This window comes from Miscanthus floridulus, chromosome 5 (assembly GCF_019320115.1).
Source record: "Miscanthus floridulus cultivar M001 chromosome 5, ASM1932011v1, whole genome shotgun sequence".
Lineage (NCBI taxonomy): Eukaryota > Viridiplantae > Streptophyta > Magnoliopsida > Poales > Poaceae > Miscanthus > Miscanthus floridulus.
In genome coordinates, this window is record NC_089584.1 from 115,567,029 (window position 1) to 115,594,535 (window position 27,507).

Here is a 27,507-nt window from a genome sequence, read left to right on the forward strand (position 1 = left end):
AAAGAAAGGGGCCCTACTCATCCTTAACATGGCAATGCACTCCTTATCAGTGGAGTTGTAAATCAAGTCTAAGTTCTTCCTCTGATGCTCATCTGCTACAGCCCTAGGACCATACACTATGGGTTCATCCTCACCCCTCAGTCTCTTAACTCTAGAAAACAGAAAAGCCACCATGACCACAACCATTGCTGTAGCCTGACTGGCCATGGCAGAGCGTTGGCTAGCTAGATCCATCTCCATTCAGTTATTAGAGACATGTTTTAGTAATCAGGCATGCCATTGCTAGCCTCAAATTGAACTGTATTCATATAAACATGGACATAAACTAGCAGGAACGACTGCTTCTATCAAAAGAAGCCACCCAGAACCTACTAACAGCATCATCAACTAGTATAAACACTGCAAAGCATCACATGTACACCGTATCAAAATGAACGAATGAACAATAAACCCTAGCCGACCAAGAACCACATAAATTATAGCAAATCGACCACAAAAGTACCAGTAGACTACTTCAAATCACCAGATCCACAACATTCGCACCTCGATGGCCAAGGATTTGCACACGGCCACCTCAAATCTCAATATTTAGATCATCTAGCTCCACAGTAAACGAGATCCACGCGAGGTAAGGTCCAAGAAGGGATATCACCTTTGTACGAGCGACGAGGAGGGACAGGAAGAAGAGGTGAGGCGAAGAGGTCCAGGCAAACAAACACCACCACACCTGAGCCAGAGAGGAGGAAGAAGAACCGGAGATGTGGAAGAAGAGGGGTCCCGCGTGGCACCGGCCACCACCACCACCAGGCGAAGAAGAAGGAGGAGGCGGCGGACTGGAGCCCGAGACGTAGCAGCCACACCACCAGCACCACCTCCACCACAATGACGACGACGGGAGAACTCCCAAACCCTAAGGCCTGGGAGCGTCTACGATCGTGCCAACACCACCAAGCGGAGCGAGGAAGGAGAGCGGAGAGAGCGAGTGAGAGCGCCGCGGGGAGGAAGGGAGGATAAATGGAGGCCAAAACCCTAGCGGTGCCAGGCGCGGAGATTTCCCCACTCCCACCCGAGCCCACGGGGGCCAACCGGTGGGAGGCCAAAATGGCCAACGCCGCGCTCGAGCGAGCCGAGCCCGGGAGGAACGTTCCCCCGAGGCCTGGCCGGGGCTGCTTTGATGGCCGTGCGGGCCGGGCTGGGGAGGGAGGCCGGGCAAACAAACACCCCCGGTTGCAACCCACGGGAGCAATGGCCCAGCTGGTTCAGGCAAACAAATGCACCCTAAATGATCGAGTGATTGATCGATCGATCGGTCCACGGCCACTTGATGGAATCGGATCATGGATGGTGGGCGGTGGCCACCTTGTCGGTGACCCGAAGTTCTGGAAAATTAAGCACAGCCCCCATGACGTCCGGTGACAAGGAGAATACGTGCGCGGCCTACTCGGATTGGCCTCCGAGCCAACCGGCACGGCACCTCCCTCTCCAATCCTAGACAGCATGATGGCGAATAAAGCTCATGTCATGTGTGCGGAGTTGCGGACTGATGATGGATTACTCCACTGCGAGTCGAGGCCTCCGCTCTCCAGGGCGATCCCTCATGTCATGTGCGCGATCGAGAGGAAGGGTGGGGGCCAGCGGGGATTCAGACTAAATAGTCATGGATGTCACTTGTGTTAAGAACATGATCAGTAAACAATATGTTAGTCTTCAATTTTAAAAAAAATATATTGCTATCAAGTGACATCACCAAAATGGGCTGAAGTTAAGGTCTTATTTGGATTTCATAAGAAAATGAGTAGAAAAATGAGAATGAGATCCAAACGATTGGATTCTAAAATAAGATTATACTTATTTGGAGAATCTTTCTCCACGAGATTTTCACTGTACAAAGGTAATGATCAGCGTGAGAGTGAGATTCAAAACACCTATTTTTTTTCTTCTAAAATCTATAGTTTATATCATTATCTATAATCACTATAAGAATAAGATCGATATAGGATCTAAATTGTACTAGAGTCAAACCACACGGTGCAATTTGCGTGTAGCACTTTGCTAGTTCTTTCAGCGATAACGACAACGAACTGGGTTGTTTATCACAAAAAAAATCGAGTGGGACTAAAATCGGCAAAAGTAATCAAAGAGTTCGGAGGTGGGCTGGCCCACGCAGAGATAAGGAACGGCAGGCCCAAGAAGCTGGATTATCTCCTTCTCTATACTTATTTTGGCCCAGTCTTGGCACGACTAGGCCATCCAAAGTCGCACAACGTAGTTGGGCTGCAGGCTGCTCTGCCACCTCCATCCATTTCTTCTTTGAAAAAAGTCTATCTATAACATGATAATAACATCCCATGGTCCCCTCAACTACCATGAGAGTCCGATCTGTCTCCTCTACATCTTTAAAATCGGATCTTTAGATTTGCTCATTTTTTAAAGGGTCTATCTAGACATCTGTTGACAGATTTGTCAACCTCAAATCTGTCAATTTTTTGACAAATCAAAGGATGACACATGTGTCAGGAAAAACTGACAGACATTACAAGAAAAAATCTGTCAAATTTGTATAACATGGGTCAATATCAAACAAGATCCAAAACCCGTTAACAATAGCACATCCAAAAATTATCAAACAATTAAAATCAGGTTCAATTCTCCGCCAGACGGCACGGTTGGATTAGCTCCGGATAACTCCCTCATCAAAGCTAATAACAGTGTCAACAGACCTAATAGTCGTGCCAAAAATCAGGTCCCTGGATTGCCAGGCAGAGAATGACGCCATCCCAATCAACTTGCACGATTGATGCGTGCTCAACAGTTGGAAACTAACTTGATCGTCAACGACTGGGACAACAAGCGAGCATTAGTCTTCTCTTGCTTTTATTTTCGTTCACTGCTGCCACAAGTGCATCCATGTACCCCAGTACGGGTCAACACACAAGCTTTGTTGACCGAGACAGCTGCTCAAGCTGCTTCAATCAGCTGTTCCTGGTGATAAGTATGAACGGGGAGAGTTAGGAGGCAGGCCAGAATGCAGGAGACTCAACACAAGTGGATTGTCAGCAGTAAAAAAGAGGCGGCTACGTCCGTACCCTCTCATCCACCACGGTGGTCCCGTGCGTGCTCGAGAGAGGAGAGAGGCGGATGTCCCACACGCGAACCGTGCACTGATGTTCAGTTAACTTTCTGAATGATCAGGTTCCGATGTGCCAACCTTAACATTGGTTAGATCAACCAAGCTTGAGGAAGCTCTTGAACTCTTGCATGTTCTCCTCTGTCGTCGGGTAGTGCCCGCTGTGAGGCCAAATAGCCTGTCACAAACATAGCAGATCTGCCTCACCATGACATCTAACAAACTGGTCAATGAAAAGTGCAACTGAATATTTGCTCAGAATGGTAGCAGATTGATAGATACCTTCAAAGTTCCATTCTCAACAACCAATCGCCCAACAGTAGAAGTGGACCCTCTGGCAAGGAAGCTAGAGTGTTGAAATGTTCCATTTTTCTTCTGTATTTGAAGTTACATGACAACATTACATGATGAACAGAGAAGTTTAGGATCAAAAGAAAATAGGAATGCTAACCTTCCAACAAGCATTGTAGGGCTCTCCTAGTATATTTCCTCCACAACATGAGGTTCTAAACTTCCTTTGTCCATCTGATCTTCAGACATTTTATCAAAGGGCCTCCGACAGAACAGAGCTTTGATGACTCCTCCTCTAGGCCTCTTTAGTGGGGGGCTTAAATTTTCTGGAGGTAGTATGTCAACAACTATGCAAGTAGTGTCATCTCTTAATCCCTTTGAAGTGAAAACTTCATACATAACAAGACCTGTGAATACAAGTCACAAAAAAAAGACAAGACCTGTGAATACAGATAAAACCATAAAGCATGCCTTATTGACAAGGGATACACCAGGGATGAAAATAGGTAGTAGTACCTTAACAATTTGATTAGCAGCAGCTTCAGCTGGTAGACCCTTGGTGTAGTTTAGAGCCTCATGAAAGCGCAGTGCATCCCACTCACCATCACTGCTAATGACAAAGTTGTGCCCACCAGTAATGGACAACTGCAATAATGTAGGCATCAAACCTCAGATCATTTGATTTGGATTGGCGGCCTTAAGCTGAGATACCATTGATCTTTATGATTGGTCTCCGCTACTATCTAATAATACGCACCACTGCACTTATAGACCTATAGACCTTGAAAGACACAATCGACCTGACCAGCATCTGAGTGGACCAATCTGAATAATGACCACAAAGAAATTATCATTAAAATTAGAACCTGTCCACTCACATGAGTATACCTAAATGGGCATCTAACTTTTACAATGCAACACACAAAACTAAAAAAAACCAAACCAAATGGTCGCACCTACAGCCAATCTTAGACATACTAAATTCAGAGAAATATACTCTTACACATTCAGAGCAAATGACATTCAATTGTCCGAGCAACCATTTTCTCAAAAGGACATGGACAAATATAGAAAAAGACAACAATCGAAAAATAGAAATCTGAAATCAATCAGTTTTAAACGACAGATCATACAAAAAAACAAATTCTCAAAAATGAATAACAAATTAACATGATTGCTGAAAGCATTCATCAGCTCATCAAGTCATCAACAATACACATCCTGCTCACTCTTTTGGTCCCTAAAAAAGCAAAAAAACACAAAGCTAACTAACCAATGATTGAAGGCTTGAAGCAAGCAAAAAATGCAGCTGAAGTAGCAGAAGCACAAGTACTGTAACGTCCAGTCCCGACATACATGGCCCAGGCCCACTCTTCCTAGGAGTGGTCCCACCCGCGTAGCAACCCGCTTGAACTTTCGTCCTCGCTTCGTTCAAAACGGTTAACCGAAGGTTACTACGCGTCTCTGGCCCTGGTATTTAAGTCGATCCGGCGAATTCAGAGTTTCCAGTGTGGTACTAAACCTGGTTGCACAGTGTTTTTCGCGACGCTACAGTGCCGTATGAACAGTACTCCGAATTTGGCCGGCCCATTTTCGGATGAACAGTGTTTCGGCGAACAGTAGCCTGGAATCCAGCTGATACAGTACCCGACACCCCTCTGCTACAGTAGCACCGGCCCATACTGAAATTGGATTGGCCCACTTAGGCCCATTAGGATGTTACAAGTACATGGGTAACTCAGCCATTCAACAGCGCAAAAAACCAATAATCTAACAAAAGAAAAACACACAAAACAAAGAAGAGACAAGTAGAGACATACTCAACTCTAAACATCACAAAACACAAAAAAAATCCCCAAAATCTACAACACACCAGTCTACAAAATCAAATACACACTCTGAACATCAATTGAGCTAAAAAAACCTGACATCTACCACAATCAACTCAACTCAGCTAAATTCACATTACAAATCATAATAACACAAAATCATAATTGCTCAAAAACATCCTCAGAACTAATAAAACTACTCCAACACATAGAAATCACGATTGCTGAAAAAAACATCAGAAACAAAATGATAATAGGCATTCAACAACCAATCTGAACACTAGAAGAATACTACTACTAGAGAGCAAAAAATAAAACAATGCTTAGATCACCACATCCAAACAATCCCTTTATTGCTCCCTCACACATCACACAATCACCACATTAAGAACTAAATCAATCAACTATAAAAACACTCTACGCAGACACATGCTCTAATCAACTACTCAAATGCACACTTTAAACATCAACTGAACCCAAAAAAACTATGACAACTAAATATAAAAAACTACTTAGCACAAAAAAAAATACAACTAACCATAATCAAATACAGAAGCTTCACCTTTAAGAAGCAACCTACAAAAAAATCTCAACCTAACCTAAAAATCACAAAACAAACAATCTACAAAACTCATCTAAAAAATTAGAGACAAAGAAGAAACAGGCAAGCAAAGGCATACTCAGATCAAACATCAGAAATACAAAAAACCAAAAAAATAAAAAACACAAACACACACATAGAGAGGCACACACAAACGCTCTCATAGAGAGAGAGAGACACACACACACACACAACCACACAAACAAACACACAGACGCACTCACACTTAACACCCCCCCCCCCCCCCCCCCCCCCCCCCCCCCAAAAGGTAGCACCCATACATAGAAACACTCACACACTAAAAAAGCTCACATACACCCACACACATAGAATATAAAAGTTAGATAAATATTGCCCTAATACATCACCCAACTTTTTCAATTTTGATTGACAAAAAAGTAACACTATCAGGTATGACCGAAAAGAAAGAAAAGGGCACGGCCATACAAAGCTATGGCAACAACTACATGTTTTAACAAACGTTGACTATTCACAATTACTTATTTTACAAAAGATCAGCAGTATGATTAGCTACATCAGCAAACACTATCTTAGTAGCCATAGCAGTGGGCCGAACTTAAAATATGTGCCATTGCAAAATGTTCCCTGATCCATATAGCACACACAAAAAGTTTGGCAACTACGCTATTGAAACAAGTATATCGCCACAGTACATGTGCCCTGATCCGTCCTAGGGAACTCAAAACACACATAGGCAACTCAAAACTTAACTGGACAGATACCTCCCGATGACTGTCTGCTTGCAAGACAATGACTACACCTAATCAGCTACAACTACAAGTGCAATAGAAACCAGATGACAATGTAACCACACAAGGTGCATCTCACACATCAATGAAATAGGTAACTATGAAATGCCAAAGACCATAACACCTGAGTGTGTGTGCTTTTGATTTAAAAGGGTCTACCAAACACCTAAAGAACCAACAGCTTTCAGAACTCTGAAGATTAAACTGACATATGATTACTGGAATCAGAAACACAGAACAAATATCTGCTGCAAAAAGAGGGTTCCCAGACGCACAAAAAATAGACAACTATAGCGCCTCAGACCCTCAGTATGGTGCTTCGATCCGTCCTAGAGAAGGGAAAGCTACAATCTCAAACACAAACAGCCAACTCAACCCAACACCATTGGAATCCATCCCGATTGAGATCCTCACCAAAGTCTTGCTCCCCCGCCTCGACGTCGGCCGCACTCGTCAACGCCGCGGCCGCATCAACGAGCTGCCATTGAACCATCGCACCCACATCGGCACCCAAGCAAAGGCAGCACTCACAGCGGCAATAGCTCCTCTTATCAGCGGCAAAAAAGTACAGGAACAAGAAACTTACGAAGAACAGCGACAGATCCTTCAATCAGCAGTAGCTCCTCTGTGGCCGCTGGAACAGGGAAGCGGCGGCGACGACCGCGCCCCACCCACAGCTCACTGCGGCACAGGGCGAGCCGCCACGAGGATAGCACCCCACCCCCCAGCACCTGTCGCAGCTCAGGGGAAAGGCTGGCGAGGGCGCCCCTCCCCCACCCCACCACCACCACCGTCCGACGCGGCGCGGGAGAAAAGCGGCAGCGAGGACCTGAACGGCTTGAGCGACCGCGCACGGACAAGACGTGATTGGGGGAAAAGTCCGTGAAAAATAACAGGCTCACGGGTTCGATAGGCGCCGTTTTGGACCCGTTAGCGAGTGTATACGCCCGAGAAGCTGCACGAATCCTAAAGCAAAAATGAAGGGCCCATAATTCAACAGATAAAAATCAGAAAAAAAAACTGTCAACAGATATATAGCATAAATTTTTTTTAAATTGTTAGATTTAACTTCCTGAACCCAGTTTTGAAGGTGTTTTTGGCTAACGTGTTCACGTCAGTCACGAGGGAGGTAAATTGAACTTCCGCAAAAGTTTAGAGGTTATTGGACTTTAAGAAAGATTTTTTTTCAGAAAATTATCCAAGTAGTTTTCTGAAAAAAATACGCATTTAAAATATTAAAAGCAAATTTAATCTTAGAATTTTTGTTTTTACTTAGAAAAATTTGAAACTTGTTTCATTTTTTTTAAAATCATGCTCTGTGTTTTTCTGAGCTAGACACCGAAATATAGAGCATGATTCTAGAAAACGCATAAAGTCGGCATCCTGAGCACCTCCAAGTTGCCTTCCTGCTCGACCAATTGTCATGTTGTATTAATTACTAGTAGCTCGTAAGAGATGAGGTTATATGGTGTATCCGCTGATTTCATTCTATAAACTAAACAAAAAAAAGTAGTAGTTGAAAGACAGTTCATGACTACTCCCTCCGTCCCATTGAGTTTGTCATTTGAAAACCGTGCCCCCCTCACAATCACGGTTCCCGAGCGACAAACTCAATGGGACGGAGGGAGTAGACCAATTGTCGATCTAGTTCTTTTGAATGATTCTGTGATTAGGTTCATAGTTTCATCCAAAACGGGGGACTTTCCAAAATATTGGCTTAGCTGCTGTATGCTGGGCTCTTTTGAGAGCTAGAAATCATATTTGTTTTATAGGAAGAACTCCTACTGAGATTGTTCTGCCTGTTGAAGAATGGAGCTGACATCTTCAAAGAAACGATGTTGCACTATCATCAGGAGGGAGAAGCCAAGGATCATGAACTAGCGCTGATTGCAACTGGAGGAGCGATGGCCTGGAGTCCTTTGCAATGTTGTTTGTGTTGGACATTAGTTTAGCCTAGGCTTTCGGTTTAATTTGTGTTGCTTTGCCTGTATGTGGCGTCCTGGGCTTTGTCGTATTGGTTATGTTCGTTGTGTCATGTGTCTGATGTGTGGAGGGGACGCGGCGCGGACCAGTAGTAGCTGTTAAGCTGAGCGTGCTAGGAGCCTAGGAGTAGGAGGTAAGGAAGCCCTGTGTCCGAATTTTTTTTTACTTTTTACTTTTTTTTTTAAGTTTCTTACAAATAAACCCCTGGACGAAAGATTTTAAAATCTGGACCCTTAGCAGGCGGTGAGCTAACACGTCTCGACGCTAGCGTCTCTGGTGCCGAGCTCCTAGGTTCAACGCTGATTTGGCAGGCAGTTGACGCGGTAGACGCTGACAGCGAGCTTGGCGCACTGTACGAGAGGCCCAAGCTTTCTGCTGCTTTTTCAGCAAAGGCAAACGGCAACTGCAGATCGGTGCTCGTGCTCTATCGCCCGGCCCCCGGTCCGTACGACCATGCGAGCGCGGCCGTCCGTCCTCGAGCCTGCAGCCGCCGTGTCGCTTTGTTCCCCGGCCTCAGCTCCTCCAATATTCTGCCGAGAGAGAGAAAGCGTCACGAAAAGCGGCGCGTGGCCGGGCGATAGAGCACGAGCACCGATCTGCAGCTGCCGTCTTTGCTGAAAAAGCAGCAGAAAGCCTGGGCCTCTCGTGCAGGGCGCCAAGCTCGGCGCCAGCGTCTACGGCGCCAAGCTCGGTGCCAGCGTCTACGGCGTCGAACTGCCTGCTAAATCAGCGTCGCGTCAGCGTCGAGCCCAGGAGCTCGGCACCAGGAATGCTGGCGCCGAGACGTGTTAGCTCGGCGCCAACATCAATAGCGCCGAGCTAAGGGTCCAGATCCTGAAATCTTTCCTCCAAAAGTCTATTTGTGACAAATTTAAAAAAAAAGCTAAAAAGTAAAAAATTCGGGCCCCATGTTCTCTGCTCTGTTTTTTTTCTAGCTGTCGGTTCTAGTTCCTGTTCGCTTTCATTGGAAAGCGCTTGCGTGCTATAGACTCCATAGTTTCGTTGCTTCTGGTAATGAAATTCGGGCGTGCCTCGGTGAAGAAAAAAATGATTTACTTCTGGAAGACAGTTTGGAATTTTGAAATTGAATGGCCTTCTGGTAACTGAATTTACTTCTGAACTTCTGAAACCCACATGCAATAGTGATGCAGAAACATCTGAGCCACAAAAGGCGCCCTCGGCTCCTTGTCCCCGACCCCCCCCCCCCCCCCCCCCCCCCCCCCCCCCCCCCCCCCCCCCGCCGACATATTCACCACCACCCTATCCCTGCAGCTCCCGTCCAAAAGCGGCAACGTGCATGACAGACTCCACTCGCGGTGCCGACGCGGCGGCGGAGGCACAGGGACTGGCGGCCCATCGTCGTCGTCCGCGCCGAGCAATGGCGTCCCCACTCCTCTGCGTCCTCCTCTACCTACTCCGCCACCTTGCGGCCTGCCACGCCGCAACCGCAAGGGACACCATCACGCCGGGCAGCCCGCTGGCGGCCAACGAGACGCTGGTCTCGGGCGGCGAGGGCAACTTCGCGCTGGGCTTCTTCACCCCGCCGGGCGCCAACAGCACCTACCTCGGCGTGTGGTATAACAAGGTCTCCCTCCGCACCGACGTGTGGGTCGCCAACCGCGAGGCCCCGATCGCGGGCGCCGTCGGGGACAACCAGGGCGCCACGCTCTCCGTGTCCGCCGGCGGCACGCTCGCCATTGCCGCGGGGAACAAGACCGTCGTGTGGTCCGTCCAGCCGGCGTCCAGGCTGGCGAGCCCCACCGCCCAGATCCTCGACAACGGGAACCTGGTGCTCGCGGACGGCGTCGGCGGCGCCGTGGCGTGGGAGGGGTTCGACTACCCGACGGACACGATGCTCCCGGAGATGAAGGTGGGGATCGACTACGTGAAAAGGAAGAACAGGACGCTGACGTCGTAGAAGAGCCCGTCCGACCCCTCCCCGGGCCCCGTCGCCATGGTGATGGACACCAACGACGACCCCCAGGTGTTCATCTGGAACGGCGGCGAGAAAGTCTGGCGCTCCGGCCCCTGGGACGGCGTCCAGTTCACCGGCGTGCCGGACACCGCCACCTACTCCGGCTTACCTTCAGCTTCTTAAACAATGCGCAGGAAGTAACTTACAGCTTCCAGGTACGTACTTATTAACAGACTAGGTAGGTAGGGTGTCCGTGCTGCTAAGGGATAACAATTTATACTAAAAATATAAATTAAATATCAACGTTAAAGTGACATTTAATTTAAAAAACAAATTTTATAAATTTAACACAGTTACGAAGTGCGCGGCGTCGTAGGCTCACAAACTCTAGAGCTTCCAGAAATTGGGTCGAATCCAACCTAGAGCCTCGGAACCCTGCATCTTTTTCTGAACGGGCTTCACTTTGGATGCGCCGGTAGCAATATCAACGATCTCCAGTCGATGGACTAAGTCGTATGGATCCCCGTACAATGGCTAAGATATGTAGATTTTGTTCTCCTTGTACTTGGATACACTTGTTTCACTAAAGTTTTCATTGAAATGTTTAGACACGAACAGTGTCTGATCACCGATGTCCCTCACCATAGACCACTCCGGCGTACGGTCGTGGAGGTTGCACTTGTAGATCGCGTTGCTGTAGGTGAAGCTCTGTGTCTCGTGGAACGTGCTCACCATGACACCCACAATGTGCAGCTCACCGTTTGATTCCAAGTAGCTGCGGTGGCAGAGCCCTGCAGGTGGCAACAGCGATGGCAGCAGTGCCGCGGTTGGAGTAGCGCCGGTGGCGTTGCTGGTGCAGACGGAGATTTCTCCAGTGCAGTCGATCGCCAAGAACTTATCTTGGCAGTGGACGATGGACCCCACAGAGAACTCCAGTTTGGTGTCGAGCAGCGTCCATGCGCTGTCGATTCCAACCCGGCAGAACGCGACCTCCGTGGAGCACCCAGCATGGCCATGGTCACGCACTCGCGGCCGGCGGCGTCAGGCGGCGCCGAGAGCACGATCTCACGGAAGAACACGTCCCTCATGTCTTCTAGCTGGATGGCTCTGCCTACGGCATCCGCGTCCCTATAGTCGTTGGTGGGATAGAGGACCCACCAGTCGTGGACCCTAGACACGCGTTCCGATGAGGACGCCGCCGCGACGTGTTCGTCTGTTGGCGGGAGCTCAATGCGGGGGGCACGGGCACTGGCAAATGGATTCAACAGCGTCACGGACGCCGCCTCATCCATGAGCGCCAGCCACCCACACGAGGAGCCGCACGCCACCTTGCCGCGCACGTCGGGCAGCGTCTTGGACAAGACCTTCTTTTCTGGGACTCAGTAGAAGCCGACGCGGTCCGAGTCGGAGTCGAACGGGAGCAGCAGGAGCGGCCCGAAGGTCGCGAATGGGATGACGGCGCGCCATAGGGAGCAAGCGGATCGGAAGGACGCCGCGTCGTGGCCTGACGCGAGACGCTGCCCGATGGACTCGAGGAGATCCTTTGGCAGGCCGGATCTCCAGTCAGAAAGAGGTAGGGACCTTCTCTTGGAATTGGAAGGCTGAGCCATAGAAGACAGATGATATCAACTATGGTTCACGCAAGAAACAACAAACGAGGACGATAGAACGCGTGAGCGTGAAACCAAATGAAATGAGCAAAAGGCTGTCTCTTTTATAAATGCAAAGAGGGAAAGTAATTAAATGTAGGCAGATTTGACAAGGTTCTCAGAAATGTAAAGCGGTTCCTTTTGTCTTAATTCTCTTTCTTTCTGTGTTAATTCTCTTTGCTTTTGCTCATTGCCATGTATGCTGGTGCATGCAAACATGCAATGTGTATATGGATAACACAATAATTTTCTACTTTCTATTTTACCGTGATTCCTCTATCACATGACAGGTAATATTCAATCAAGGAGAATGGCACACTTCCTATTTTAGCCATATCAAAGAGATGTCGTGGGATCGTAGACGTGGGCAGATGGACGAACCAAAATAAATGTCGTACAAAAAAAAATATCCGCACTTTGTTCTTTTTAGTTGTAGCTCCATTTGATTGCTTATTAGATGCAAGTAACCATCACATTGGACGACGATGCAGGTGCACAATGCGTCGATCATCTCGCATCTGGGTGTCGTGAGCACGGGGATCTACGGGCTGCTGCAGCGTTCGACGTGGGTGGAGGCGGCGCGGGCGTGGAACCTGTACTGGTACGCTCCCAAGGACCAGTGCGACGCGGTGTCTCCCTGCGGCCCCAACGGCGTGTGCGACACCAACAACATGCCCGTCTGCTCCTGCCTCCACGGGTTCACCTCGAAGGCCCCCGCCGCGTGGGCGCTGCGGGACGGCCGCGACGGGTGCGTGCGGTCCACGCCGCTGGACTGCCGTAGCGGCACCGACGGCTTCATCACGGTGCGCCACGCCAAGGTGCCCGACACGGAGCGGAGCGCGGTGGGCGGGAGCCTCACGCTGGAGCAGTGCCGCCAGGCGTGCCTCCGGAACTGCTGCTGCACCGCGTAAGCGAGCGCCAACGTCAGCGTCGGCGCCGGCTCCGGCTGCGTCATGTGGACCACGGGGCTCACCGACCTGCGCGCGTACCCCGACCTCGGCCGGGACCTCTTCGTCCGCCTCGCCGCCGCGGATCTCGGTACGTACGAATCGAACGCCGCCCTGTTTATGCACTCCGTATTGCGTCGTTTACGTCCACCATGGTAGTACCATGCTTCGCTGCATGGGATCTCGTATATTCGCATCAATACCGTTGTTCAGTCCTTAGCAGCTAACCAGAAACGTGGAATATGATCAGGTTCCTCGTTCCGGGAACATCCACGTTTCTGATTACGAAATATTTAAGTTCTCGCGTTATAAAATGATACTTACGTTCTCGTTCGTTCCTGTTTCACGTTCTCGTTCTCTCGTGGAAACATGGCTGCTAGGGTTCAGTCCGTCCAAAACAGAGTTGCCCCTGCCTTTTTCCGCGGATCGCCGTCGTCGGTGACCACTGTCCGGCAAAGAAGACGGCGAGAGGCACCGAGCAAGGCGTGGTTCAGCCGATGGAGAGAGAGATGGAGGGAGGCCATGTGTTATCCGTTTTTATTGGAATGGGAGGGGCTGCTGCGAGATGCCGAATTGGTCACCGCGAGCGATCATCTTTACGCTTTACTTTAACCCGTCCTTGTTACCACAACTGCAGACGCCCTCTTTGCCGAGTGTTGGGGGCACTCGGCAAAGCTAGCCAAGCACTCGGCAAAGGCTTTGTCGAGTGCCACACTCGGCAAAGGTCTCTCGGCAAAGATCTTATCGGCAAAAATTTCTTTGCCGAGTGCCAAAAATCGACACTCGGCAAAGCCTTTGTCGAGTGCCCGACACTCGACAAAGTTGGAACCGAAAAAAACCCGAAAAAATAGAAATTTTTACCCCAAAAAAATGGAAAATTTGTTTTAATTGGTGGAGGCCCCCACCGGTCAGCACCCATCCATCTCCGGCTTTTTTCGCATCAATTTCACGGCTACGCGACCGACGGGATTCGAACCCGAGACCCCCCGCTGCGCACAAACCTCCTCTACCACTGCACCACACTGTCACTTGTGTCTGGATTCCGTTTTAGTTCCTAATATATTATACTAAACCGAGTGTAAATTTTTGTTTGAGGCCCTAAACGAATTCAAATAAAAAAGTTGTGAACTACAAAGTTTCATAACTTTTCGAGATCTACACTTTTAGTTTAGGAAGTTTTTCCATTCGAGGTCGTTTACAAAATTTGAATTTTAAAATTTAGAAATTCAAACGCAGTTTTGCATGACAAGATGTTTTCAAATCAAAAAGTCGCCAACTACAATGTTTCATAACTTTTGGAGATCTACAATTTTTATTTAGGAAGTTTTTCCATCTGAGGTCTTTTAAAAAATTCAAATTTTAAAATTTTCAAATTCAAACGTCGTTTTTGCATGACAAAATGATTTCAAATCAAAATGTTGCCAACTACAAAATTTTATAACTTCTCAAGATCTACAAAGTTTATTTTGATCATTTGTTCACCCGACATAGTGGTAGTGACATTGTTCACAAATCATATCTCTCTCTTCTACTTTCATGAAACTAATAGGAGACATATATATTTTATGAACAACGTTATTGTCGCTTTGTCAAATGAATAAATGACCAAAATAAACTTTGTAGATCTTAAGAAGTTATACAACTTTGTAGTTGAAAAGTTTTTCATTTGAATTCATTTAGGGTCTCAAAAATTGATTCAAAAAACTGATTTGCCGAGGGCCAAAAAAATTGCACACGGCAAAATGCCTCTTTGCCGAGTGCCAAAACATAGGCACTCGGCAAAATATGGCTTTGCCGAGTGGCAGAAAAAAGGCACTCGGCAAACTTAAAGTAAATTGCTTGTTTGAGGCCCTAAATGAATTCAAATAAAAAAGTGGTCAACTACAAAGTTTCATAACTTTTTGAGATCTACAATTTTCATTTAGTAAGTTTTTCCATCCGAGGTCGTTTGAAAAATTTGAATTTTAAATTTGAGAGATTCAAACGTAGTTTTGCATGATAAGATGATTTCAAATAAAAAGTTGTCAACTACATAGTTTCATAACTTTTGGAGATCTACAATTTTCATTTAGGAAGTTTTTCCATCCGAGGCCATTTGAAAAATTCAAATTTTAAAATTTTCAAATTCAAACGTCATTTTTGCATGACAAGATGATTTCAAATCAAAATGTTGCCAACTACAAAATTTCATAACTTATCAAGATCTACAAAGTTTATTTTGGTCATTTGTTCATCCGACATAGTGGTAGTAACATTGTTCACAAATCTTATATATCTGTCTTCTACTTTCATGAAACTAATATGAGAGATGTAGATTTTATGAATAACGTTAGTGTCGCTTTGTTAAATGAAGAAATGACCAAAATAAACTTTGTAGATCTTGAGAAGTTATACAACTTTGTAGTTTAAAAGTTTTTCATTTGAATTCATTTAGAGCGTCAAAAATTGCTTCGAAAAACTGATTTGCCGAGGGCCAAAAAAAATGCACATGACAAAAAGCCTGTTTGCCGAGTGCCAAAACAAAGGCACTCGGCAAAATACATCTTTGCCGAGTACCAGAAAAAAACACTCGACAAAGACGTATTTTGCCGTGTGCCAAAAAATAGCACTCGACAAAATACATCTTTGCCGAGTGCCAGAAAAAAAACATTCGGCAAAGACGTATTTTGCCGTATGTTTTTGTTTGCCGAGTGTATTTTATTTGGCACTCGACAAACACGGTCTTTGCCGAGTGTCCGATAAAATACACTCGGCAAATAGTCCGGCACTCGGTAAATCGCCTGTTCCCGTAGTGTACAGTACCCTTCAATTCCTTTATCTCCAACAATGTGAGACGGTGAGATGCCGAGATCGTGCAATAATAGTGGAGAGGGAGAAAGGTAAGCAAAAAAAGAGCTTTTGTTGAGTGAGACAGCGGCCCCGTTGAGCGTCCCCTCGAGTACTTTCCAAAAGTAGAGCACTACCGAAAGCAGTAAGCTTTGGCTGCAACAAAAGCCAAAAGGTCAATGATAATACGATAGGAACTGTTGCTTGTTGCTGGTTCGCTGTCGCTGCAGCTCAATAATACGTGCATCGCCTGAGGCACGTACGTAGACCCTTGACGTGCGACTTCACCGTGCAATAGCAATACCGTGCATCACGTGAGGCATGTAGACCATTCGTTGCACAGGCTTCCAGTACCTGCCACCCGTGTACTGATGGGCTAGTCCGTTTCTCTTAATTAACGCTCATTTTCTGGACAACTGAAAGAACATCTAGCTTCATCTTCTAAATAGAGGAATCAGACCATATTATTACGAGGATCAAATCGTACTGATCAAATCATAATTACTAGAGGGAATTTACAAAACAAACAAACTTATTACTCAATTCGAGAAATAAAATGCAATTCAAAGGATGCTAAAAAACGCATAGACACATGCTCTAGCTTGCAACTTACCAGCAACACCATCTTCTTCTGCTACTTAGGCTGTTGTAATCGGGTTCAAAAACTTAAGCCAAAGTGTTCCCCGAATAGAACATGTAAAAGAGTTTCAAGTCGTCATCTGTCAAAAAAAACTTAGATCTTTGTCAGCTAGATAGATCAACAACTCACCGCTATACCTATTAATAAAAAGGATCTAAGATATCTATCCCTTATTCAAATGTGGTTTAAGACCTAGCTCCATGTGAACTACAACCAGGGGCGGATCCAGAACGGGGCTGCGCTCCGGGCTGAGCTGCTGATTCACGTTCAAAACAGTCTGATCTTGCTTCCTAGGCCTCCTTTTATCTAATTAAGACTATAGTTTTTTAGGCTAAACACCACATATGTTACAGGGGCTATATGGACTCGACCCGGGCTGCAGCCCGGGCAGCCCGGGCCCTGGATCCGCCCCTGACTACAACTACCCTCCATAGTAACCATCAATGTTTTAAATCTACGGCTAGCACTACTGCTATAGTGGTTTGAGGTAGATCAAGGTATTTGTGTCCATGTACAATTTATCGTCTATAGCCCACTATATAGCTCTACTATTGGAGAGGTCATTTGCTAAAAGCCATGGTTGGAGATTTAAATGGTTTCTGGCTTACTACAAAAATAGTAAGTCGTATCTCCATTCTAATTCTCTTTGATATTTTTTAGAATGATACTTTTTTAAAGAAGCATATGAAGATTTTTATATTTAGAGGAAGCTTTAGTCGCTAAACTATTTATGAAAAGTTAACCCCTTATTAACTAGAAATTTATAAGTGTTGTTGTGCTTAGTACCCCAGTAACCTTTGCATGTTTAATGTGTGCTATATTATACAAAGTTGGGTATTATGATTTTAGAGGATGATTACCCAACCAAATATTTTTCACAAAATATGATTTGATGCCAACCTAAAAACACAGGCTAAAAAGGCCTCTTTAACACCCATGAAACTCATAATAAAAGGAGAATCGCTTGTCTTTATACCACTATTCACCTAAACGGCCGTTTAGCCCATTTAGACACCATGTAAATTGCTAAACGATAGGTGACCATCTGTTCACCGTTTAACGTTTAGAAAAACATTGCTCTATACAAAATGCTCAAGATATCTTATCTTTAACAAATTTGTCTTTTAAAAGCTCTTGTCAAACCCTTTATTCATTATGCAACTTGAAAAGTCATTTACTCAAGACACATTTATCTTATCTTGTATAACTAAGTTTCAAATCTCTGTTCCCCTTGTTTTTTGCGTCGATATAAAATAGACCATTTATTAATTAGCCTGCATTTGGCAATTAGGCTCTTGTACATGTTATTATAAGAAGAGATAAAAAATAGTGGTCGTCAATTAGGCCCGTCAGTTTCCCTTAGATTCGCGCTCACGCTCGCGCCGACAAATCCAATTTTGCGTGGTTGCGGTGGCAAATCTCCCGAGCGCTGCAAGCCTGTAACTGTCGCGCAGCCTGTCAGGTTACTAGAACCCGGATGCCGTCCACGTCAGTTGCCCTGCCCGTGACAAAGTATTTCGTATAAATAAACACATGGTTGTTAGCATGTGAGGTACCCTTTTGAGTTCCTGACGCGGTGACGTGTACCTCCTTTTATCATCCACTGGTCAAAATCCGAAAAGCGACAGGCAAGTCTGGCTTTTCAGGGTGTGCTCAGAGACCCAAATCTAAAATGAGTATCCAACAATATACTTATAGTCTCTAACAGAGTATCTACATAAACGACTTATTTTAGGTATCAGAAGAGGTATAACCTAAATCTGAGTATCCTTTCTCCTGTAGACCCATTTACAGAAATGGTTCTTTTTAAGTCATATTGTTGGAGAAGATAAAAAAATAGGTATTCAATCATTTACCTGTAGCGCTACACAAACATGGAATAGATCTTGTATTTTAGGTAGCGGTCGCTGGAGATAGTCTCACTGCTCAAAGAAGGACGACTGTTGCACACGTACGTACTTGTATGAGTGGCGAGAGGGCTGAAATGTAAAACTGGTCCTGCGTGTTGCCTTTAAGCCTATGTAGACGGGAGCAGAGCTCAACCTTGTGGGCACAAGAAGAATCTGGTGCTGGTACAGATGGCCAATGGGCCGACCCGGTCCAGCACGGCACAGGCCCGTGCTAGGGCACAACACGGAAGGGTTCATCGGGCCACCGGGCCGTGCCACACCAGTCCATCGTGCCTGGCCGACGGCCCAGGCACGGCCTATCGGGCCAATTTCCGTGCCGGGCTGGCCCGATGAGCCCGACCTTTTTAGCAGGTCGGGCCGGCCCGAGGCCCACCAAATGCGACAGAGAGGGGGGAGGCGAGGAGTGGAGGTGGCGGCGGCCGCCGGCGAGCTCCCCCCGGGTCGCTTGATGCCGGATCCGGCGAAGTAGCTGGCGGAGGAGGCGAGTCCGGCGAAGTAGCGGCTGGATCGAGGGCGTAGAAGGCCGGATCGAGGGCGTAGAAGGCCGGATCGAGGCCGTTCCGCTCGAAGCCGCTGTAGGGGGATGCGGAGGAGGTGGCCAGACGCGCGGGGGACATGGAGGAGGCGGCCGTTGCCGTGCTCAGCGCCGGCGCTGCTGTCGCGCTGGACTTCAGCGTGGTCGAGGGACAGGGAGGAGCCGAGAAGGAGCGGGGTTGGCGCCGCGGAGGGGATGGAGGCCGCTCCGCTTTTCGCTCGAAGCCATGCGGGGGGCGCGGAGGAGGCGGCCACAACCAGACGCGCGGGGGGCCATGGAGGCGGCGGCCGCCGTCGCGTGGTGGAGATGGAGCTCTGGAGGCGGCGACATGGGAATGGGGGGGAGGCGGAGTGGAGGTGGAGGCGGCGGCATGGCCGGGGATGGGGAGGCCGGATGGAGGGATTGTGGAGGCGGAGTGGAGTGGAGGTGGAGGTGGTGCCCCAGGCGGCCACTTATATATAAGGGGGGAGAGGCAGGGACGGTGGGCCGCGCTGGGCCTTGGGGAGGGGAGGAGGAGTGAGGAGGGGGAGGGGGAGGGGGGAGGCCGGCGCGACCGTCGCAGGCCGTGCCGTGCCGTGCCAGCCCACGGGCCTGAGCAGCGGCCCAGACACGGTCTGCTCCCTCGGGCCAGGCCAGCCTAGGCCCGCTAACCATCGGGCCGTGTCGTGCTTGGTCCGGGTTAAAATTACGTGCTTCGTGTCGGGTCGCCGTGCCTCGAGCTGTATGGACATTTATAGGTGTTGGTAGGTGAAATCTCGTTTCGGAGAGGGTATAGTGGGAGGTGATGGACACGGATAGATCCACAAGATAAGCTAACCTTTATCATTATAGGTGACAGATGGGGCAGAAGTTGAAGCATCAATCATGTGAACAAGAATCATGAGGAAGAAAGCGGACAAACGTGTTGAGCGTTCCATAGAGATCATCGGGCTACGCGACGGCCCAGCCCTAGTCCCTATATACGAACTCTCCGACTGCTCCGACTCAGGACTCCGAGCGAGGCGAATGACGGTCCCATCCCATCTGACATGCATTCCACGTTTCTATCAAGGCATAGGTTGTTCTGTTGGACTGCTCCACCGACTCTGGCTTCACCATAGAGTAAGGGGGTGTTTGGCATGGCTCTGGAGCTGAACTCCAGCAACTCCAGCCAATTTTTCAGCCAAACACCCCAACTCCAAAACTCCATGGAGCTGCCAATTCCATGAAGCTGTAGTGCAAATGGAGGTGGAGTTTTGGAGCACCTCTTTTGCAGCTCCGACTCCACCTAGAGCTGGCTCCACCTAGAGCTCCGACTCCAACTAGAACTGGCTCCACCTGGAGTTCTGGAGTGGAGCAGCTCCATCCAGAGTTGGAGCCATGCCAAACAGGGCCTAATTCTAAATAATCTACAAGCAGCGCGGGCGCGGCAGGCGGCAGCCGCGCCAGAGCGCCTCTGGCCTCCTCTGCCCTCTGCTAGTGGCCTCTGCCCTTGGACGTCGGAGGCTGCCGAGCTGGGACGCGCGCGCTCCTGCCGCTCCATGAGTTTTGCTCGGTTTTCTGTTGGTTGGACGGCTGGCGCAGCACGCCGAGGGCGCAGGGCCTTTCCGGTCTTGCCTCACTCTGAAAAGGACCTCGGATGCGCTGACGAAGTGATGATGCAGACCTGAATCAGCTGACAGATCTACGATAAGATTTAATCCATGTCACATCAAATATTTATACATTATTAAACATAGACTATTTATAAAACTAATTATACAGATGGAGACTAATTTATGAGGTAAATCTATTAAACATAATTAGGCTCATGTTTAGTCTTTCTAATTAGTATCTAAATATCCAATGTGACATCTACTAAACTTTAGTCTCTGGATACAAACCCCTAGCCAGTAAGGCAAGGCCAACAGCTAGCAGTAGCATCTCACCAAGCAACAGCGCGCCGGCAGGCATGTTGGGGCCGCCGTGTTGTAGCGCATCCCAAATCACAAAAGGCTAACAACCATTCGATCTTACATATAGACCCACTTGGCAGTTGATCACGTCCATCTGCGAAACCAAGGTCCCATGCCAACCGATCTCGTCCTCGATTGTTGATCGAGGCAGGGGGCATGTGATGCTAGTTTGGCATGTCGCATCCAAGAATATATCGCATGCCATTACAGTGCTTTCGTCTGGATCCACCCTTTAGTCACATGATGCATGCAAAAACTGAATCAAACGATGATCTCCCTCGTCTTATTAGTATGAAAAACTGTTTATAACCCATATACGGCCTGTTCGCTGGTCGGTTTCTAGGCTGATAAGCCTGGTTGGTGCTGGTTTGTTGTGAGAGAAAACACTGTTAACTGGCTGATAAGCCCTAGCTAAAACCAACAAACGAACATGCTGATACCTGAAAAATGCTTCATTCCTCTATGTCAATATGCTGAGAGTACTAACATTCATGCATGCTTTTCCAAATGCTTCATTCCTCTAGGTCAATATGCTGAGAGTACTAACATTCATGCATGCTTTTTATACAGATGTACTAGAAGCTAAATCAAGGGAGACACGCATTAAGATCGCAGTTGGTGTCAGCGTCTCGGTGCTGGCGCTTCTTCTAGCAGTTGCTGCTCTCCTCATCTGGTCAAGAAGGAGAAGGCTAACAAGAACAGCCGGTAACACGCACTAAACTATCATCACACTAATGGCCCCGTTCGGTTTCCATGACTAAAATTTAGCTACTAAAATCAATAATTAAACTTTAGTTACCTCTGTTTGGTTGTAGTGACTAAAAGCCATTAAAACAGTTCAACAACGACTAAACTACCCTAATGAATACACAAATCAGATTAGAAGACCGGCAATAATGAGGGGCAGTCTCAGTCCACTCTCCATTTTAGCCCACTTTAGTCACTCTTGGGATATTACTGTGACTGAAGTACTTTAGTCCATTTTTAGTCAATTTATTTGGCACTTTAGTAGATTAAACTTTAGCAGGGGAACCAAACAGGCTCGGAAAGACACAAATACTGAAGACAAGGGACAAACGACTATATATGTATGTTTCTTGATGTTGTCCTGACTTTTACATGACAATATGTAACAGGATCCAGTAAATGGAGTGGCTCACGCAGCACCGGGCGTCGGTACGAGGGGAGCAGTCATGATGATGACCTCGAACTGCCAATATTTGATCTGGGGACAATTGCGGCTGCTACGGATGGTTTCTCGATCAACAACAAGCTTGGCGAGGGTGGCTTTGGACCAGTATATAAGGTGCCACTCAATAATCCATATGAACAGAGTCAGATTTTCCTTTATCTAAAAATCAGATATGCATATTCATGCTAACATTTCTTTTAGTAACGAGAAAAAAGATGCTAATTGATTTTCAACAAAATTCTTGATCTAAAGCAACTATTAGACTACTTGTTTGAGACTACCACAACACAACACATTTATCCCAAATGAAACAGAAGAGATATGATGCCAATGCCCTTTTTTAGTTTTCTATCTAGTATCCCAAGTCCTGAACTCCAGATCTTGTATGGCTAATTGGAATGGTTTCCATCAATATAATATTGCAGGGTAAACTCGAGGATGGAATGGAAATCGCAGTGAAAACACTTTCAAAGACATCTGCACAAGGTCTTGATGAGTTCAAGAATGAGGTTTTGTTGATAGCCAAGCTCCAGCATCGCAATCTTGTTCGGCTTCTTGGATGCAGCATTAGTGGACAAGAAAGGATGCTTGTTTATGAGTACATGGCAAACAAGAGCCTCGACTATTTCCTATTTGGGCCTTGTTTAGATTGCAAATTTTTGCAACCTAGACACTGTAGCACGTTTCATTTGTATTTGACAAACTTTGTCCGATCATGGACTAACTAGGCTTAAAAGATTCGTATCGTGATTTACAACCAAACTGTGCAATTAGTTATTTTTTTTACCTACATTTAATGCTCCATGTATGCGTCCAAAAATTGATGTGATGGAGAGAGAGTGAAAAAACTTGGAATTTGGAGGTAATCTAAACAAGGCCTTGGTATGAGTCTCAACCTATCTTTTCTCACCATGAACATTTGATGATATATTTCCACAGCAAAAAAATAACCTCCTCCTGTATGTCAACAGAAAAAGACAATGTTGTACTTGATTGGCTAGTGCGGTATCGCATAATAGAAGGCATTACTCGAGGTTTACTCTATCTCCACCAGGACTCGAGATACAGAATCATCCATAGAGATCTAAAGGCAGCTAATGTTCTTCTAGACACGGAGATGACTCCCAAAATTTCAGACTTTGGCATGGCAAGAATATTTGGCAATGAAGAGACAGAAATTAATACCCGAAAAGTGGTTGGCACATAGTAAGTGTGGTAACAGGGGGATACCATGTACTTCTAGAAAAAAGGAATGCAATGCTCATCATATAAATACATTTTGCGGTACTAATCAAATTCATGTGGCTCTTTTGCAGTGGTTATATGTCTCCGGAGTATGCAATGGATGGAATCTTCTCTGTCAAGTCAGACGTATTCAGTTATGGAGTATTATTGCTGGAAATTGTTAGTGGTAGGAGAAACAGAGGAGTATATTCCTATTCAAACAACCAAAGCCTTCTAGGTCATGTAAGTGACAACTTACCTCGTCTATCGAATACAAGTAGTATTTCTCAATAAAACTTCTGAAACCTGGTAACCATGTTCTTTCTGCAGGCATGGAGCTTATGGAACGAGGAGAAGAGCATAGAGTTAGCAGATGAAAGAATGAATGGATCATTCAACTCAGACGAAGTACAGAGTTGGACTCTTGTGTGTGCACGAGAATCCAGACGACCGTCCACTGATGTCTCAGGTGCTTCTGATGTTAGCTAGTCCTGATGCCACCTCACTGCCAACTCCTAAGCAACCTGGCTTTGCAGCTAGGAGAGTTCTAATGGAAACAGACACATCATCAACCAAGCCAGACTGCAGCATATTTGACAGTGCAACAATCACCATGCTTGAAGGTCGATAGAAGTTATGACTAAGACACCTTATTGAAACTTAAACTACTAGGGAAATGTGTATTGTAGAGTAAATTTGGTGGCCTCTTCACTATCTTGTGTGATTAAGCAGCAGAAAATTATATGAATATTAAATAATAGCAGCAGGTGTAGAATCTTTGTTGCTTTTATCATCGACAAGTGACACGATGTCAGAAATTAAGAAATTTTGCAAATATTACGAAGCACTTCATGTCAGTCCTAGTTCATTACACACTTCGTATGAGTGGTTCCGAAGGCCAACGTGTGCGTATACAAAGTGAGCACCTGAGCAACTGCGTTTTTGTAGATAAAGGAACTAAATCTAACTTCATCTCTTGCGCCTACAGAATCAAACCACTTATTACAGTAGGGTATATAAAACAAAGTATATCTCAAAACTCAATTCTAACATTATTTGGACATCTAAACGAAGCAAATAATTGCATCGCAGCTGCGTCTAGGATAACTTGGATGATCCATTTCTTGTTGTCTTCACATGGCTATAACTGCACCCGTTGATGTAACCAATATCGGCAAAAATGTTTTGGGTCGGCACTTGTTAAAAAAAAAAATCATTTCTTGTCACCATAATATCCAACAAACGGATGCACCTTCTATGAACAGCAACTTATTTGAGATGCACATGTAATGATCTTGCTTAACACCTTGGGTGTTACACTGAGTTTTCCAGGGCTTGGAGCTGAAGTAAAACTCAGAGGCCCTTGGTAAAATAAAAACTCACAGTCACTGCTTATAATAACTAATGAGACTGAGTACAAAATACTACACCAATGATTAGTCTTTAGACCAATATAATAGAGAATGGGCTTTTAGACGATCCACAAAATCAGAATTTAGATAAACTAACGGATAGATTCTCAATTTTAGAATTTAGAAATTACGGAAAGAGAAAGGGAACCTACAGTGCTTACTTTGATCTCGTGCTGACTGGCAGCCTACTGTTGCTGAATCATTCGCCTGCACGGAGTCTCGCCTCGTAGAATCGGCAATCGGCGGGTCGCGGTGCAGTCGGACTCTCTGAAAGGTGAGGCATTGCGACTTGTTGAGCTGCTGTCAGTTAGCATACATCTTGATGCTGAGCTGCTGTCTTCTTAAATTCTTAGACTTTTTAGTCATACATACCGAATAGTAGGCGAATACTACTACTACATGTCATAGACTTGGGGGATGGGCACTTCAGGCCTGTTTGGTTGAGATCCTGGCAAAGTTGTTTAGTCCAAACAACCATCTCTGTCGCTTGGCTGATAAGGCATGACTAAAAATACTGTTGACTGATTTGTTGTGAGAAAAAAAATTATTCGTTGACTAAAAAAGTATGGCTTACAAGCCAAGCGAACAGGGCGCTCAGTTGTCCGATTGAGTGCCCGAGGTTGGATAGAGTTGACTTGGCCAGCCAACTTTCTCCTTCGTGGCCTAGACCTGCCGCCTACTACCTTACCTAGAGCGGGCCCGCCAAAAATCAAGTTAAGGAAAACTTGGCCACGGGTGTCCGCCCCCATCCGCGCGCTATCTTCATGGCTCTACGCCACAGACAGCCTAACAGACATGCTCTTCCCCTTCGCACTCGCATCTGGCTGTTAGGGCATCACCGCACATCCGCCGCAGCACTTTGCCCCGCCGCACCCCCTTACCCCACCGCGTGCCCATCCCCCGCGGACGCATCGTCCTTCCCCCTGCTGTGCCGCACCATGCCACCATCCCGCGCCTCGGCCCTATCCACCGGCGCGACCTCGTCCATCATGCCCGTCGCGGCCACGCGCGAGCACCACGCCACCACCACCCTGGTGCCACCAGGAGGAGGTTGCCGCCAGTTCGAACTTCGTCTCCCACGGCAGGAAGGGGAGGCTTGCGCACGCTGGGCCGTTTGCTCTTGACGTTCCCTCTGGACATGAGCTTGCTGGTTACCGCAGTCCCCCACCAGGTAGACCATGGTTGTCGGCTACTCTGTGTTAAAAGTGTTTCAGACGTTTCCAACTTATGTTTCAAGTGTTTCATTTGAATATTGCAAAAGTTGATTTGGGATGTTGCATATGTTGCAATGACAATATACGCATATTGCAAGCCTATGTTTTAAGTGTTTTAGATGTTTCAGACGTTTGTTTCAAATGTTTCATCTAGATGTTTCAAAAGTTGATCTGGTGTTGCATATGTTGTAATGGCTATACACGCATGTTTCAAACGTATGTTTCAAGTGTTTCATCTATTTTTTAGACGTATGTTGCAACATCTAGATATTTTAAAAATAGATCTTGTGTTGCAGGGCACTGTTCGACTGCTGCTGCTAGTGCGCCGTCGTGGTTCACGTGTCGGTGCCTGAGGCCTACAGATGCCTCCACGGCGTGCATCCGCAAGCAGGGAAGGTGGGCGCGGGTCACGGTTCCGCCATGCTGGGCGCAGGATGGGCGCTGAAAGCATCTAGGTCTCTAGTTGAGTTTCGGTGATTAATGACAATACGAGATTACTGTGACTAACGTGTGTTTTGCAGATGCAATTAAGTTAGGTCATGGTAATGGCAATTGATTGGGCAATCATGGTTGTCATGCCCCTACGATGGAAATCGTTTCGGTTTTCAAAGGATGGACGACAAGATTAAGGATGGACTAGTTCTAAGTGTCGTTTGGAGTTGAAGAGACACTTAGAGTAGTTTAGGACTTTGTTTTTTCCTTTGGTCGTACTATTAAGGGGGGTATGGACGGGTAGCTTGACCTAGGTGAGTCTAGTGGGTTAGGTGTGGTGCACACTTGTCAAATCTAGCACTAGGTAGCTCCAAAATAGCCCTTAGATCATTTGGAGCAAACTTCATTCACATATGATTGCGAGTTGGAAGTGAATAGAGGGTCAAATGTTGACCGGACGCTGGCGGCCTGGCGCAGAGTCCGGTCAGTTCATTTGATCAAGGTGTAGTCGTCTGGATGCGACCGGACGCTAAGTGAAATGTAATCGGACGCTGGGTGCCAGAGTCAGATCAACTCCAGTAAGGTTGCAGAGAGGGAGAATCATGATCGGACGCGTCCGGTTAGTGCTGACCAGACGCTGGTCAGGTTCCGGCTACTGACCGGACGTTGAGTAGTAAAGTGACCAGACGCTGGATTCTAGAGTCCGGTCAACATCAGTAAGGTTCCAGAGGGTAGTGTTTGTGACCAGACGCTGGTCAGTGTCTGGTCACAACTTAAACTGCTGAGTGGCGGGTGAACTGACCAGAGCGTCCGGTCACCCCGCAGTGGCACATAACGGTTCGTTTTGAATGAGGGGTTATAAATACTTCCTCTATTCACTCAAGGGATCACTTTTACTCATTCCAACAGCTGAGAAACACCCTTGAGAGTGCCAAGAAGAGCAAGGTCCTAGTGAGGTGATTGAGATTTGAGAATCCAAGAGAAAGGCATCATTAGTGAAAGCAAGAGTAGCAAAGTGTGCATCCACCCTTCTCATTAGGCTTATCGTGGTCAAGTGAGAGTTTATGCTTGTTACT

At 46.7% G+C, this 27,507-nt stretch overlaps 1 long non-coding RNA gene and 1 pseudogene across 7 annotated transcripts; one reads left to right on the top strand and one right to left on the bottom strand.

The window, feature by feature from the left end:
- Nucleotides 1-2,567: 2,567 nt before the first annotated feature.
- On the bottom strand, nucleotides 2,568-7,368 carry LOC136453185 (uncharacterized). Of its 7 annotated transcripts, XR_010758964.1 has the most exons (8): nucleotides 7,205-7,368; nucleotides 7,033-7,096; nucleotides 4,176-4,243; nucleotides 3,935-4,063; nucleotides 3,579-3,825; nucleotides 3,410-3,502; nucleotides 3,087-3,305; nucleotides 2,568-2,982 (listed from the first exon to the last, which is right to left on the bottom strand). It is a non-coding gene; the product is annotated as an uncharacterized lncRNA (long non-coding RNA). The 7 variants fall into 7 exon arrangements; XR_010758965.1 differs by lacking the exon at nucleotides 7,033-7,096; XR_010758966.1 differs by lacking the exon at nucleotides 4,176-4,243.
- Nucleotides 7,369-9,854: 2,486 nt separating this feature from the next.
- LOC136453186 (receptor-like serine/threonine-protein kinase SD1-8) lies at nucleotides 9,855-24,027 on the top strand (annotated as a pseudogene).
- Nucleotides 24,028-27,507: the final 3,480 nt, after the last annotated feature.